This window comes from Ambystoma mexicanum, chromosome 11, assembly GCF_040938575.1.
Source record: "Ambystoma mexicanum isolate Mex_15411 chromosome 11, UKY_AmexF1_1, whole genome shotgun sequence".
Lineage (NCBI taxonomy): Eukaryota > Metazoa > Chordata > Amphibia > Caudata > Ambystomatidae > Ambystoma > Ambystoma mexicanum.
Window position 1 is genome coordinate 1283199396 of NC_090934.1, and position 14566 is coordinate 1283213961.

The window sequence follows — 14566 nt, forward strand, 5'->3', positions numbered from 1 at the left end:
GGCAGCACCTATAACAGGAGAATGGAGGGTTAAGATGCTGGTTCTGTGATGGGTGGACTCCCACCTTCCTCTGGTCCAAATCCCCTCCGTTGGGGTCATTGCTCACCTTAGGTTTTTGTGCGTTGAACTCTCCGTCTGCGTCTCTGTGCAGGGGCACATGGTTGGTGTGGGCGTTCCATGGACCTAGTTGCTTCACTGGTCCGTGTGCCCTTATGTCGGGTACAGACCGGCTGTGACTCTGACTCTGCTTACTGTCTTCCAGGTGAGTTATAATGTCTTTTCCGTCTTTATTCTGCCTCTTTCTTTCCCTCTGTTTTCTCTGTCTTCTCAGCGTCTTGCTCTGTTCCCTAACAATGTCTCTTTTTGTTTTCACAGGGATGGTTGCGATCTCAGAGTTGCCGCGCCGATGGCGAAGACCACGGTGAGTTATTGATGCGCGGAGCGCTGCACTGTTTATTGGTGTTAATTGCTAACCTGTATTCTCTTCTCTTCTTTGTACAGGCTGCGGTGATGTTCCGGAGTGATGAGCGATCGAAGCGCTGCTTGCCCAGGTAAGTGCTTTGTTAATGCTGACCTTATTCCTTCTCCCTTACAGGTTGCGGTGAAACCTGGAGATGGCGAGGTAAGAGAAGCGCAGGGTGCTGCCAGGACTCGCTGCTTGCCCAGGTAAAAATTGTTATCAATGTTGTCATTTTTTCTTTACCTTTTCAGGTTGCAGCGAACTCTGGAGATGGGCGAGGTAAGTGAAGCGCAGGATGGATTCAAGGCTGGTTACTTCACAGGTAAGTGTTCTTGCTCGCTAATGCTGTTCTTGTTCTTCCAGGTTATTAATGGAATCCGGATCTAGGGCTTCAGTATCGGGCCACTGGAGAAGCAGATGAGCAGGAGCTGGACACGGTGAGTGTTACACTGCAGGAGTGCAGAATAACGCAAAGCGTGTTCTGCTGTTTGGGTGTGGTTTAAATAGCCTAGGTAAAGTAGTTCCAGGCCAAGTAGTTCCAGGCCCAGCCACACCCAAAACACTACACTGCATGGCTTGGTTCTAAAGAACTGTGCTGTGTAATAGGCATCCATGTTGGATTAAAGTCCAAAACTGGTATTGCTTTATTCCTGATAATGAGCCTGGCACCAAAGGCGCTAGGACTTACTCCATGTATGTTTCTGATGGAGTTTTAAGGCCCTTGGGGCCGGTATGAAGCGCTTTAGCCCCACTGCTGCCAGGGTGCCGTTATACCTGAGGGGGTCAGGGGCATGGATCATGACAAGGACACAGCCCTGCCTAACTCCAACATCAATTTTCATTCTAGTAGTCGTATTCCCCCTTGACAAATACCTGATTTTAGCCCCATTGTTAAAATAGAGAGATTGGATTACTCTTAAAATACCAACCAGCTTTGGAATCAAACCCAGAGGTTTTTTTTACCATAAGATGACTTCCTCTACTATTCTTTTGGCCAACGTCCAGTATTACACAGGTTAGTGCCTTCCCAAAAATAGTAGATTTACTCTTCACAAGTAATTTGTACTAAAACCAGTCCTATTTCCTTGCAGCCTGGCATATACCTGGTGGTATTTTTTTGCTCTTTCATCTGAATCACAGCTCTGTCTGTATAGCTTCACAGACAGGGCAGTGCTTCAGAAGAAATGTCACCCTGCTTGAGGAGACCCTATAATCATGGTTAGGCATATTTCGAAGAAGAATCATTTGACAGCCTCCAAACCTCCGTGTGGACATTAACTGATACTCTGACAGTATACAGCTCTACCCGTGAGTATTAACAATTTCCCACATTGAGGGTGTGTGATGAATCCTGCAGAGACCTCCCAAAAACCCTAACTAAAGTCTCCTCCCAGGTGGCCAGGGGAAGGCAGCCGCTAGCGGATACTGACCCTGGAGGTGGTATTAGCCGGGAGGATCACCTGGAAGGAGAAGGCCCCCAGGGGAACAGGAGGACTCCGATGGTTGAGACACGGTATTGGTCTTCCTCAGAGGAAGAGATGGCAGAATATGTAATAGCTGGTAGTCAGAGCTATTCTTACCGGGCGGTTGCAAAAACTGTCCTAATCAATCATTTATTGGTTATAAAGCTCCCCCCTCAAAAAGTTTCCAACATCTATGATGGTAAGAACTATTGTAGCCCACAAGAGAACGTTAAATCTGAAGAGATGTAACAAAATGCACCAAAACGGAAGTGCCCCCACCTTCAAGTAATCAGTTCTGGGCTCTACTTTCCTGCAGGATAAGCTAGCAACCAAAAGAGCGTTTGCTGCTGCACCTGCAAGAAAAACATATGTTTCAACTCTGTGCTACTAAAAAGGAAAAGAATATCCCGAAATGTGATTGTCCTAATTCTGGTCAATCACAGATGGATGAAATCCTGATTCCTCCTCAATGAGATTCAATCATGTGACCCACAGATTGCATTCTGTGCTCAGTCAGCAGCATTTGCTCAACCCAGCCATCTATCCTAGCTAGCAAAGCTAACTTTTTTTGATCGCCTCCAACCTGCCTCTGTCACTCACTTCCTCTGCCTCCACTCTAGCACTTTACCCACCATGGTCACATCCTAAGCGCAGCTGGGCGTACTGTAGGTACTGTATGTCCACTTATCGGGGTGCAGCCTTGGAGCAGCAGCTAAGGTGCAGAGATAGTGTGGGGCATTCCTGTTCTGATGGTTAAGTGTGTTGGACATGATCTTAAAACGCTGGCAAGCCTCCAGATTTGCCAGCAATGCTGCTGACTGGATCAAAAGCAACCCTGAGCTCCTGAGTGTTCTCTGGCCTAGGAGAAAACAAGATGCATGCTGTGCCTGCTTTAAGCGTGTCCCTTCCAGAAAAGCGCTACAACAGAGAACACTGCTGCACAAGAAAGCCAATAAGATTGGGGGGGGTTAGAGGGAGGGAGTGGCATAAACCCTAGCTTCATCACAGAATGGCCAAGTAACCACCTTTGGTTGACCCGGAAATACTTTACAGGAGCTGAGCCCGCACACTTACTGGCATTCTGTTCTACTGTCCCGTGGAGGGTATTGGAGGAGAGTTTAAGTCTCCTGTGTCTTCAGGTGAAGGCACAAAAGTTCAACCTCATGTCTTCATCAGGTCCTCAGAGTCACCTGAGGGGGGGGACACACCTTGCTCACCGGGTGGCGAGGGGAAGATGAAAATGTAAGCTCTATTATGTTTCAATCAAGGAGGTGGCTAATCAATGATACGCAAAATCAAGCAGAACTTGCAAACATGTCCCGGGGGCTGCCCTGCCCTACCTGCATTACTCACCAGCCAAACCTTGCATCTCTGTTGTGGTCTTTGCGCTTCAGAACAGGTTAAAAACCGCCACAGATGACAGACTCGCTTCCTGAAAAAATGGGAGCCACCCAGCAAGGTAAAAATTGCCCTAACCCAACAGAAATGCTTGCTTACCATTTCTCAAGCAGGTGGAATGTTCAAATGACAGGTCTCAAGTGGTAAGAAGGCACTTCTACAAGCAGTTAATTTCTTCTGGAAGCATTGACATTGATTTTCCCATTGCAAAACCATTTTTCAAATCAGATCCATAATGTTTACCAACAGATAGCATTGCCACACAGGTTTTTGTGCGTCTTTGTGACTTGACTGAAAAGCTGCATAACGCATAGAAGATTTTTAGGCTGTCATCATTTTGCATTCATGTACTTGTATTCTTCCATTCCAAATAGAGAAAACAAAGATACTGTGATACTGTTTTTGGTTCACATATGTATTTATATATTTTTCATTTCAGTTTACAATGTGATTTGTGTACAAAATACTGTGAACACAAAGGACCGTGCACAAAACCCCTGAGCACTGTCCTGTGTGTGCTCGCAGGATTTTGCCCACACTTAGAATTTCTAGCTCCCTGCTGGCACTATGCGTCATGTTGCCGGCAGCGGGTAGCTAGAAATCCGAATGGAAGCAAATTCCCATGAACACTGAGGACATTGATCACGTGAGCACTGTCCTCTGTGTGTTTGCAGGATTTTGCTTGCAGTTCGGATTTCTAGCTCCCTGCTGTCAGCAACGAGGCGCATGCTGGCAGCGGGGTGCTAGAAATCCTGAATGCAAGCAAAATCCTGCAAACACACAGAGCACAGTGCTCACGTCGGAGAGGATCTCGGGGCTAAGGACCCTAAAGTTATTAAGTTTATGTTGGACATAACTGTGATATGTTATATTTGAATTGTCATATCTTTCCTTCATATGCTTGTTGAATGTTTAGGTGTGAGGGACAGATTCCTTTCGTTAGAGTGTTTCCTGTATTTTAAATTGATAGGCAGGGAAATGCTCTATAGAGTAGGTTAAGTGAGGCGTTTCTCAAACCCTTTTAAGTTAATAAAATGTCATTTTATGAAAACCCTTCACAAAGTTGTCCGCCTCACATTTCTGAACCCTCAGGAGGTGGAGACTCCATACTCCCAGGAATCCCAGATGCCACCCTTTTATTAATTTATTTAATGAGTATTTATGAAGCACCTATACAGCAAATAGTTTTTCAAGACGCCACAAGACAAAAAAGGAGGGGTGGGGACAAGAAAGAAAACAACAATAACGGTCCGACTAGGCCTTGTGTCATTCAGATCATGCAAGTGCAGTAACAAGAAGTGCAGGGGGAGGGAGGTGCATGTTGGGGAAAGGGATAATACTAGTGTGGGAGGTAAGTGCGGGACAGAGTGGAGGCATACAAGTCCAGGGAGGAGTGAGGGAAGAAGAGGGCTCCTGGGGTTAGGTAAGTGCTAAGGGGAGGCCAGGTGAGCAAGTGCCAGGGGCTGCAAGGAGTGTGGACCACATGCTAAGTGCGAGGATGGGGCTGGACTAGGCTTGGTAGGAATGCACACCATGCCAGGCTAGTCAGGGGTGGTCAGGGAGAACGGGGTGCTGGGGTAGACTGGGCGAGGAGGGCCTGGTGCCTCTAAAAGCCGTCCAGCATACTGCATCACATATCAAAGGACTGTACTGGCTAGCCCTTCAAACATGCATTATATTCAAGTCATCCTGCAACATGCGCAGCCAAAGTGAAATTACTGCTCTTCCTGGTCGAGAACCTCACCCTCTACAGTGGCCAGTGCACCACCAGAAACTACAACCCTGCCATGCTTGAAAAAAAGACTTGCAAGAGGGAAAAACAGCAAAGAGGCCTTTACCTGCTATGCACTCTGCCTCTCAAACAAGTTGCAAATGCTGGCCTCATTCATTGGATCCTACAATTCAATTCAGATATCTCCTGAAGCACCTACATGTCAAAGAACATCTTGCCAAATAATGATCGAGGCATTCAACCCTAGGCCTTCCCCCTACAGCACATCGTCCAATGCCCCTATCAATCCAAGCTTCTCTGCTACCCCGCAGCCTTACTTGCAACTCCACCCCTCTACTATGTATAGTGCTCAAATGTTTCCCATCTTGGTTTATGCTTTATAAAGCCCAAACATGCGTCATTACTCTTACTTTCCTTCAGTCTTACTGTCTAGCTCCTACTTCAATTTTCCTGGCCTCTCGTGCTAAATTCTTCTGCCCCCTTCCCTCGCCATCGGTAAAACTGGATCATCTTTTTGTCTACATTGCATCGAACACAATTGGATGCAATCCTCTCTACATTGCAGAACACAGAGTTCTGCGCTACCGTGAGTCTTCCATGCTTTCTCTATTTCTCCATCTCTCTCTCCGAAAGAATCATATTCTTAATGTATCCATTTACTACAACTAAGGCCCCATCTAAAACCTACTGAATACATCCTGGCCTTGCCTACATCAATATTATGATTTACAAAAAAATCAACTTGACTGGGGTACCAGTCAAATTGTTTTTATTGTAAATCGTGATATTGATGCAGGCAGGATCAAGATGTACTCAGTAGGTTTTAGATAAGAATGTACCATCTTATTATGCTGAAAAGCAGGAAGTCCCCACACTCTGGAACAGGGGATTACAACATCATAAGCTGAAAGGAGATCGAGAGGGTATGGTTTTGTAAATCTGTATCAAAAATATGTATTTAGAATTATACAATAATTATGAATGAAAATTCAATCATTAATAAATCAAACAAGGACAACAATTAAATTGCAAGTAAAATCACATCTATAAAAGTGTGAACTACATCAATCATTCCCACACCACAAACCACATTCATTCATTCATTCAACAGCCATACTTTTACAATCATAATCTCACAAATCTCATGGATAACATTTACTGACAACATAAATGAGTACAAAATGTTCAAAAGATATTATGTGTGTTGTCTTTTTTTGGAGTGGATCTTGATGGTAGTTGCAGAATGCATGATCACATCACCAAAGTTGTTTCAGGACTGACCGGTTTGGACATGTAGCTGTAATTTCAACACGTCTTCATCAGGGGGCCAATTATACATTACAAAAAAGTATACATATATATATATATATATATATATATATAATTCATTTCTAATGTGTCAGCGATTAAAACCTGCAAATAGGCAATTCGGACAGCTAATCATTCATTCACATGAACAAGAGAAATTCCTGAATAAAAATCCTCACGTGCCAGGGCAACCTCATTAGATTAATGCAGTGCCCTGTAAACCGAGGTGCCTAAAAAAGGGGGGCAGGGTCACTTTGCCTCTGGCAGTGGAGTACTCACACTTATGGATGGAAACCGACATTATAGATGTGATTTTACCTGTAATGTAATTGTTGTACTTATCTATGATTTATTCATGATTGATTTCCATTCATAAATTTTGTATCATTCTAAATATTTTTGATACAGATTTACAAAACCATGCCCTCTGCATCTCCTTTCATGTACCATCTCAAACACTCAATCTTCCTTGGAATAGACATCCGGATGGCACCTGCTTTAACATTGTGCTGGATTCTGGTTCTCCCGGTCTTTTCCAAAGGCTTTTTTTTCAAGATAAGCACTGACACTGCAGATGGAGATGCTGCAAATGTTAGCTCGTGAGGAGGATGAGTGGAGATGTTAGGCACGTTTCGGGAGAAGCTAAAGTGGGGAAACCACTACATTCAGTTAATTAATTTAAGAGTTTTATATGCAAATGCCTCAAAATTCTTTCAGGTCTGTTTCATCCATTATGCGGTTTTCATGTTAAAATATATTGTCAAGTGTTTTGCAGAAACACACTACATATAAATGTAACCCCAATGGAAAAAATAAAAACATTGGACAATAAATAACAAGATAACCATTTAAGGGAGGCTAAAGAAAGGGATATCTGATTAATATAAACACAAAGGCACACAATGATTTAGTGGATTTGTGTTTTAAAATCAGATCACTTTTGATACGGGCAGTATTGCAACTTATCGTCTCGCCAAAAGACTTGACAAGAACATGTGGAACTTCAAGAATAGCAGAATGAAACCTCATCTTTCTAATCATCGCTAAAACAGAAGAAGTGGTACATTTGTATCTCCAGTCTGGCACCAAGGCAACAGTCATGTAATATGCTTTTGTGTACAATTCAAGCATGGCGTAGGCCAGCCACACTAAAATAGTCTCTATAAAAAATAAACAAAACACGTCTTCATGTTTTTTACAACAATTCCGCCTAGCTGCCAAGTGGCTGTTGCCTATGGATATAGGCCTAATGAAGGACGCACACACGGAGGGATCAGAGGAACGTCTTTATTCCTTTGTCCACAACATAGTAAGTCCCGCGCCTGGCGCATTCCCCCAGAACCCCTTTCTCCCATTCCTCCCTCATCAGACTCCGCCTCCCCAACGGAGGGGGCTGAGAGTCTTAACTCCTTAACCACCGGGTAACACTACCCCCGAACAATATGTCCAAACATCAACTTAACACTCTTCAACAAGTCTCATCGGTTTCCTGATGATTCGTCGTGGCCTCTCACCTTGAGCAACGGGCTCTGGAACATCTTGAGTTTCCACTCTCTGACTCGTCCCTCCAGGATCTCCCTCCGGAGGGGTCCACAGGTCGTCCCGCTGCATCCGTGGTTCTGGGGAAACGGACCTCTGTGGTATTTCTGTGCCTTCTCTCTTAACATAATGTTTGAATTGTTGACAGTTCCTGGTGACAGCTCTGTTCTGATCTTCAGCTGTCACCACCTTTCACTGCGATTACCCTCATGGGACTTGGGGCAAACCGCGGATCTGTCTTCCTGGTTATTGGCTGTTGGACTAGGACTTCATCTCCTATGTGGAATTCTTGTGTCACCGCTCCGCGCCGCACATCAGTACTGCGCCTCGCTTTCTCTTTTGCCTCAGCATCCCTTTGGAGCAGGTCCCTGTCAACCGGCTCAGCGCTTGACAAGTTTCGTGGAATGCGGGTCCGCACCTCGTAGGGGAACATGAGCTCGGCAGGTGCCTTGTTTGTAGCCTCATGGGGAGTGTTCCTGTAGTCCCTTAAGAGGCAACATAATGCCTGATGTGTGTGGACTGCTTCTAGCCGGGCTCTCTGTATTGTCTTCTTAATCTACGCCAAGAAGCGCTCGGCCATTCCGTTCGCTTGTGGGTGGCGAGGAGTTATCTTCATGTGTCTGAAACTCAGGTGCTCCGCCAGTGTTCCAAACTCGTGCCCACAGAACGGCGGTCCATTATCAGACTTGACACATTTGGGGATCCCCCACTCGCTAAATACTTCCTCTATCACCGCTGCTACCTGGGGAAACGTTGTGGTGGTAACTACTTTGACTATAGGAAATCTCGAATGTTCATCTATAAAGAGTAGGAGGTAATCACCGGCTTCTGTAGGCCGATAGAAATTCAAGGCTATTCGTTCCCAGGGGCGGTCAGGTATCTGAGTGTGTTGTAGTGGGGGCGGACGTTCGGCAGGGGCTGTACACTGACAGGCATGGCAGTTCCTTACCCATTCATCGACGGCGGCATCCAGGAAGGGGAACCACACATGGCACCTCAGCTGCTTCTTCGTATTTTCAGCCCCTCTGTGGCCTTCATGGGCGGTGCTGACCACCTCGCTTCTAAGCGTGGCAGGCATGACAATCCTGCACCCCCTTAGTAGAATGTTGTTGTCTTTCACGGCAAGTTCACTCTGCACCCTAGCTAGCCGCTCGATCTCCTGTTTGTTCACTCCTGGATGGGCTAACATTGCTCTGTGATGATCCTTCCATTTGCTGGTCGTAGTTAGGCTGATAGCCAGGGCTGTCGTTGGGTCGGCGGCGGACGCGGCGGCGACCCTTTCAAGGGATAACGCTGGTGGCAATGAGTGGGATGCCACATATTGTATATAGGCAACATCGCCCTTCCGGGCGAGCGGGGCTCCAACAGGGTGTCGTGACAAATAGTCAGCAGGATTGAGCGTCACCTCCAGGGCGGTGTACAATGTCATAGTCGTATTATTGGAGGCGGATGCCCCACCGTTCGATCCTCGGTGGAATCTTGGTATGCGGGTTGCCATATAGGGATAGAAGTGCCTGGTGATCGGTGATCAGAGTGAACCTCTTCCCGATGATAAAGTTGTGAAAATGCTCACACGCCCAGACCACCGCCAAGCTCTCCTTCTCAGCTTGGGAATAGGCTAGCTCTGTCGTTGACAGCGCCCTGCTTGCATAGGCGACAACATGTCTGGGGTTGATGTCCGCGCCACTGGTTTGTGCCAAGATGGCTCGGAGGCCGACCGGGCTGGCATCCACCACCACCTCAGTGTGCCACGATGGGGTGAAGTATACGAGGCGGTGGGCTTCCGTGAGGGCCTGCTTGATGTTGGTGAAGGCTTGTTGACATGCCGGGGTCCATTCGAAGGATGACTCCTTCTGCAGCAACTTTCTCAAAGGGTCTGTAAGGGAGGCGTAGTGGGGTATGTACCTCGCACAGTAACCCGCCATGCCGAGAAAAGAGCGGATGACCGCGACCTGTAGGGGTTCGCTGAGGTTGGTAATCGTGTCGACCTTGTCAGGATCCGGCATCATGCCTTCCCTGGAGAAGATATGTACGAAAAATTTGAGCTTCGTTTTACTGAAACGGCATTTGGTGATATGGAGTGTGAGACCTGCCTTTTGAAGGGCTTCACAGGTGTCGTGCAGTGCTGTGTCGTGGGCCTCCTTGGATGATCCAAAGACGAGTATATCGTCGCTATAATTCAGAGCTCCCTTTATAGGTCTGATTATTTGACGTATCGCTTCCTGGAAGATCTCTGCGGCTGACGAAATTCCGAAGTTTAGTCTCCGGTATCTGAAGAGTCCATCGTGCGTTGCAAACGTCGTGATGGCTCTGGAGTCGGGATGGAGCTCCAGCTGATGGTAACCTTGGATCAGGTCTAGCTTGGAGAACATCTGGGCGCTGTTAAACTGCACAATCATGTCCTCAATACATGGTCCCGTTGTATCGCTGTGTTGGCCACCCTCATGTCCACACACAACCGAATCTATCCCCCTTCTTTGGGTACCACCACGAGGGGGGAAAGCCATGGAGTCGGCCCCGTCGCCAGTTCTATGATGCCATCGGAGAGCAGTTGTTGGAGCGCCTATGATACTGCCTCCTGAAGGTGGAACCCGACTCTTCTGGGGTGTTGTGGCACTGGTCGCACCTGAGGGTCGATGTGCAGTTTGATGGGGGGGCCGTTGAGTTTCCCTAGTCCCGTGCACAGCTTGGGGAATCTTCTTGCGATGTCGTCCTGTGAGACGAGAGTCTGAGGCTGGTGGAATGCTATTGTCCCTGTGGTGTTCCTCGGGTCCAGGTTGTTCGAGGTTGCGGTGATCGTGTCACCAGCGTTCACGTGAATCTCAATGAATCCCAGGCGCGATGCCGTGTGGTAGCTGAGCAGACATCTGCTCCTGGCGAGCGACCGGATGACGTGAATGGTTGTGTTCACTTGTCGCCCATTCAGGAGGAAGCATTGAGCAAACTGTCCCACTGTCTGTAACAGGGTGGCAGCCCCCCATTGAAAGATTCTCGAGCGGGATGGGTCAAGCGGCGGCGGGTGTGGTATCCTGTCATAGTCCTGCTCACCCATAATGTTCACAGTAGCGCCTGAGTCGACCATGAACTGAAATTGGCAATTCCCCATTTTGATCGGGATTTTTGGGGCCTCCCTGGCTTCTTCGTTGTCAAGTATGAGGTTGACGAACTCGTCCTGGTCATATTGATCATACGGTGCATAGTAGGCCGTCGCCTGATCATCCTGGTAAAGTGTCTCAGGCCTGTAGTCCGTTGGAGGGTTATCATATTCGTCAGTGAAATACCTGGTCTGTTCTGCCTGGTCGTACTGTGGTCGATATCCTGATGATTGGTATTCATTGATTGCCCTGACGTAGCGCCTCTGCCCCTGCCCTTGTTGGTAGGGTCTTGGTTGATTGTACTGCTGGGGCGGTGGCCGGAAAGGCATCCTGGCGGCCGCTTGGGGTCGCATCGGGGGAAATGGTACGCCTTCTCTGCAAACGGAGTGAAAGTGTCCCTCTCTCCCACAATTTGTGCATCGTTGGGATAGGGCCGGGCATGACCCCGAGTGGGGGAACGACATGCCGCAGCGGTAGCACTGTCTTTGTTGGCGTGGGGCGGGAGTCGCTGGTGCTCTGTGCGGCTGTGGTCCCCCGTCACCTTGGAGAGACGGTTGTATGGCAGCTATGAGTTCACTTGTGTCTTGTTTAGGGTTGCCGGAGTGTCCCATGGATGAGGCTTGCGCATCCACCCTCTCATGAATACGAGCAAGTTCACTCACTTCGGGGATGGTGAGTGGCTTTTTAAATAGCTGCTTCTTGAGTGAGGGGGAGAGGCAACCCTCGATCACCCTCAGTCTTATGGCTTCCTCTAGCGAGAACGCGTCAAACTGGCAGTTTGCTCCCTTCACCCTTAGACGCGTTATGAACTCGTCACCAGTCTCCTCAGTCTCCTGTGGCATTTGGGTGCATTGGTTGAATAAATATCTTTCGTAGTCACGATTGACCTCGATGATTAGCAGTTTGTCTAAGGCAGCAATCAGGTTGGGGAAGGTGTTTTGGTCAGCTGCCGGAATCGTTTTCACTACAGTCTTTATTTCCCCCCCTACGAGGTTAAGGAAGATGTCTCTTTTGTTGGGGGAGTCACCGTCACCGGATCCCCTCACGAAGTGATGAAAGTCATCCATCCAGTCGGTCCATCTGGGGCCTTTGGTGGCTTGGGGCGTCATGGTGAATGGCGGGGGCAACCGTAACTGTATTGACTTTGCCGCCCGCGGCGGTTGAGGAGATCCCGGGTTGGAACCAGGGTTGGAGCGCGGGTTGCTCATGGTGCCTGACGGGTGGGGGTCTGCGGGTGCGTAGCCAGCAAATGGGGCGAGGGCACTGGGCCTCAAGCGTTTCCACGTGCACCCACACGCTCACCTGGGTGTCCGATGGCAGGGGTGAAACTGTAGGGCCTCTGCTCCAGTGAGGTGGCTTCCGTGGCGAAGGCCTGTGGGCCAGGAGGGAGGGCGTGGGCGGGATCGCCGGCATGCGTGTCTTCACTGGGGCCCGGCAGCTTTATGGGGCCTGCTGCACACTCCCCGTGTTGTCGTCGCCGCAGATTAGCGTCGGCCGGGGCAGGAGCAGGCGTGCCTGTGCGAGGTGAGGAGGAGGAGGCTCAGCGGGTCAGCGACCGCCTGAGCGAATCCGGCGGATTGCCGTGTTACGCGCTGGAGGAGGAGGAGTAGGCTCACTGTGTCTCCCACAGCACGAGCGTGGATGTGTCAGATTGCCACTGGAGGAGGACTCCGGTGTGCGGGAGAAATCCTCATCGCCAAATGTTGCCTATGGATATAGGCCTAATGAAGGACGCACACACGGAGGGATCAGAGGAATGTCTTTATTCCTTTTTCCACAACGTAGTAAGACCCGCGCCTGGCGCGCCTTGTTACCTAGGGATCTAGGCCCAAATGAAAGACGCACACACGGAGAGATAGGAGGAACTTCTTTATTCTTTCACAACCAAACAGGAACCGGCATTCGCAGCGCACGTGCCCCATAACCCCCTTGCCCAGTCAAACTCCGCCTTTCCAACGGAGGGGGCTCACGAGCGTTAACCCCTTGAGTCCCGGGTAACACTACCCCCGGACAATATGTCCAAACATCAACTTGACACGCTGTGTCTCAACAAATAACTCAACACTCCTCAACAAGTCTCATCGGCTTCTTTATGAGCCGTCTCGGCCTCTCACCTCGAGTCCCCAGATCGGGCTCCTCTTCAATCACTTCACTCTGGGCCATGTCCCGGGGGTCCCCTTCCGGGGGAAACCACTCATCATCCCTCTGCATCCGTGGTTCCGGTGAAAGTGCCCTTTGGGTTCCTTCCGTGGGCTCTCTCCTTGCATACGGCCTGAACTGCTGACAGTTTCTGGTGATGGTCCTGTTCTCATCTTCCGCCGTCACCATCGTGCCTTTCATGGCAACAATCCTCATGGGGCTTGGAGCAAACCGCGGGTCTGTCTTCCTGCTTGCAGGCTGCTGTACCAGGACTTCGTCTCCCACCTGGAGCTCCGGCAGCACCGCTCCTCTTCGTGCATCGGTGCGACGCCTCGCAATCTCTTTTGCCACCGCATCTCTCTGGAGCAGATCTTGGTCGGCCGGCTCAGCCTGCACCGTACTCCTCGGGATGCGAGTTCGCACCTCATATCTGAACATGAGCTCTGCAGGCGTCTTATTTGTGACCTCATGAGGAGTGTTCCTGTAGTCTCTTAACAGGCGGCATAGCGCTTGGTGTGTATCAACGGCGTCCAGCCGTGCCCTCTGAATGGCCTTCTTAATCGATGCCATAAATCGCTCCGCCATTCCATTAGCCTGGGGGTGGCGTGGTGTGATCTTCATGTGCCTGAACCCCAGGTGCTCTGCCAACGTCCCAAATTCGTGTCCACAGAACGGTGGTCCGTTGTCAGATTTGACCCACTTGGGGATCCCCCACTCACTAAAGACCTCTTCTATCGTTGCCGCAACTTGAGAGAATGCTGTGGAACTGACTCTCTTGGCAATCGGGAATCTTGAGTGTTCATCCACGAAGAGCAGAATGTAGTCGCCCGCTTCAGTGGGCCCGTAAAAATCCATGGCTACTCGTTCCCATGGGTGCTCAGGTATTTGAGTGTGTTGGAGCGGGGGCGGACGTTCTGCAGGGGCTGTGCACTGACAGGCGTGGCAGTTCTTCACCCACTCGTCCACAGCTGCGTCCAGGAAGGGGAACCACACATGGCATCTGAGCTGCTTCTTTGTGTTCTCGGCTCCCCTGTGACCTTCGTGAGCTATGCTGACCACCTCGCTCCTGAGTGTGGCAGGGATGACGATCCTGCACCCTCTGAGCAGAATGTTATCGTCCTTTACCGCCAGTTCACCATGGACCCTGGCTAGCCGTTCGATTTCTTGCTTGTTCACGCCCAGGTGAGCTAGAGTGGCTCTGTGGTGATCTTTCCACTTGTTGGCCGTCGTGAGGCTGATCGCCAGGGCTGTCGTCGGATCGGCTGCCGATGCGGCCGCTACCCTTTCAAGTGATAGTGCCGGGGGCAGCGCCTGAGCCGCCACATATTGCACATACGCAACGTCACCCTTCCGTGCCAGCGGGGCCCCTACTGGGTGTCGGGAGAGGTAGTCAGCGGGGTTAAGGTCGCCCCCCGGGCGGTGTACGATATCG

The 14566-nt window shown here is 49.5% G+C and overlaps 1 protein-coding gene across 1 annotated transcript in view; it reads right to left on the reverse strand.

Moving 5' to 3' along the window:
* LRRC49 (leucine rich repeat containing 49) overlaps positions 1-14566 on the reverse strand; it is a 1414487-nt gene that overhangs the window by 1262588 nt on the left and 137333 nt on the right. The gene's annotated exons all lie outside the window — the stretch shown is intronic.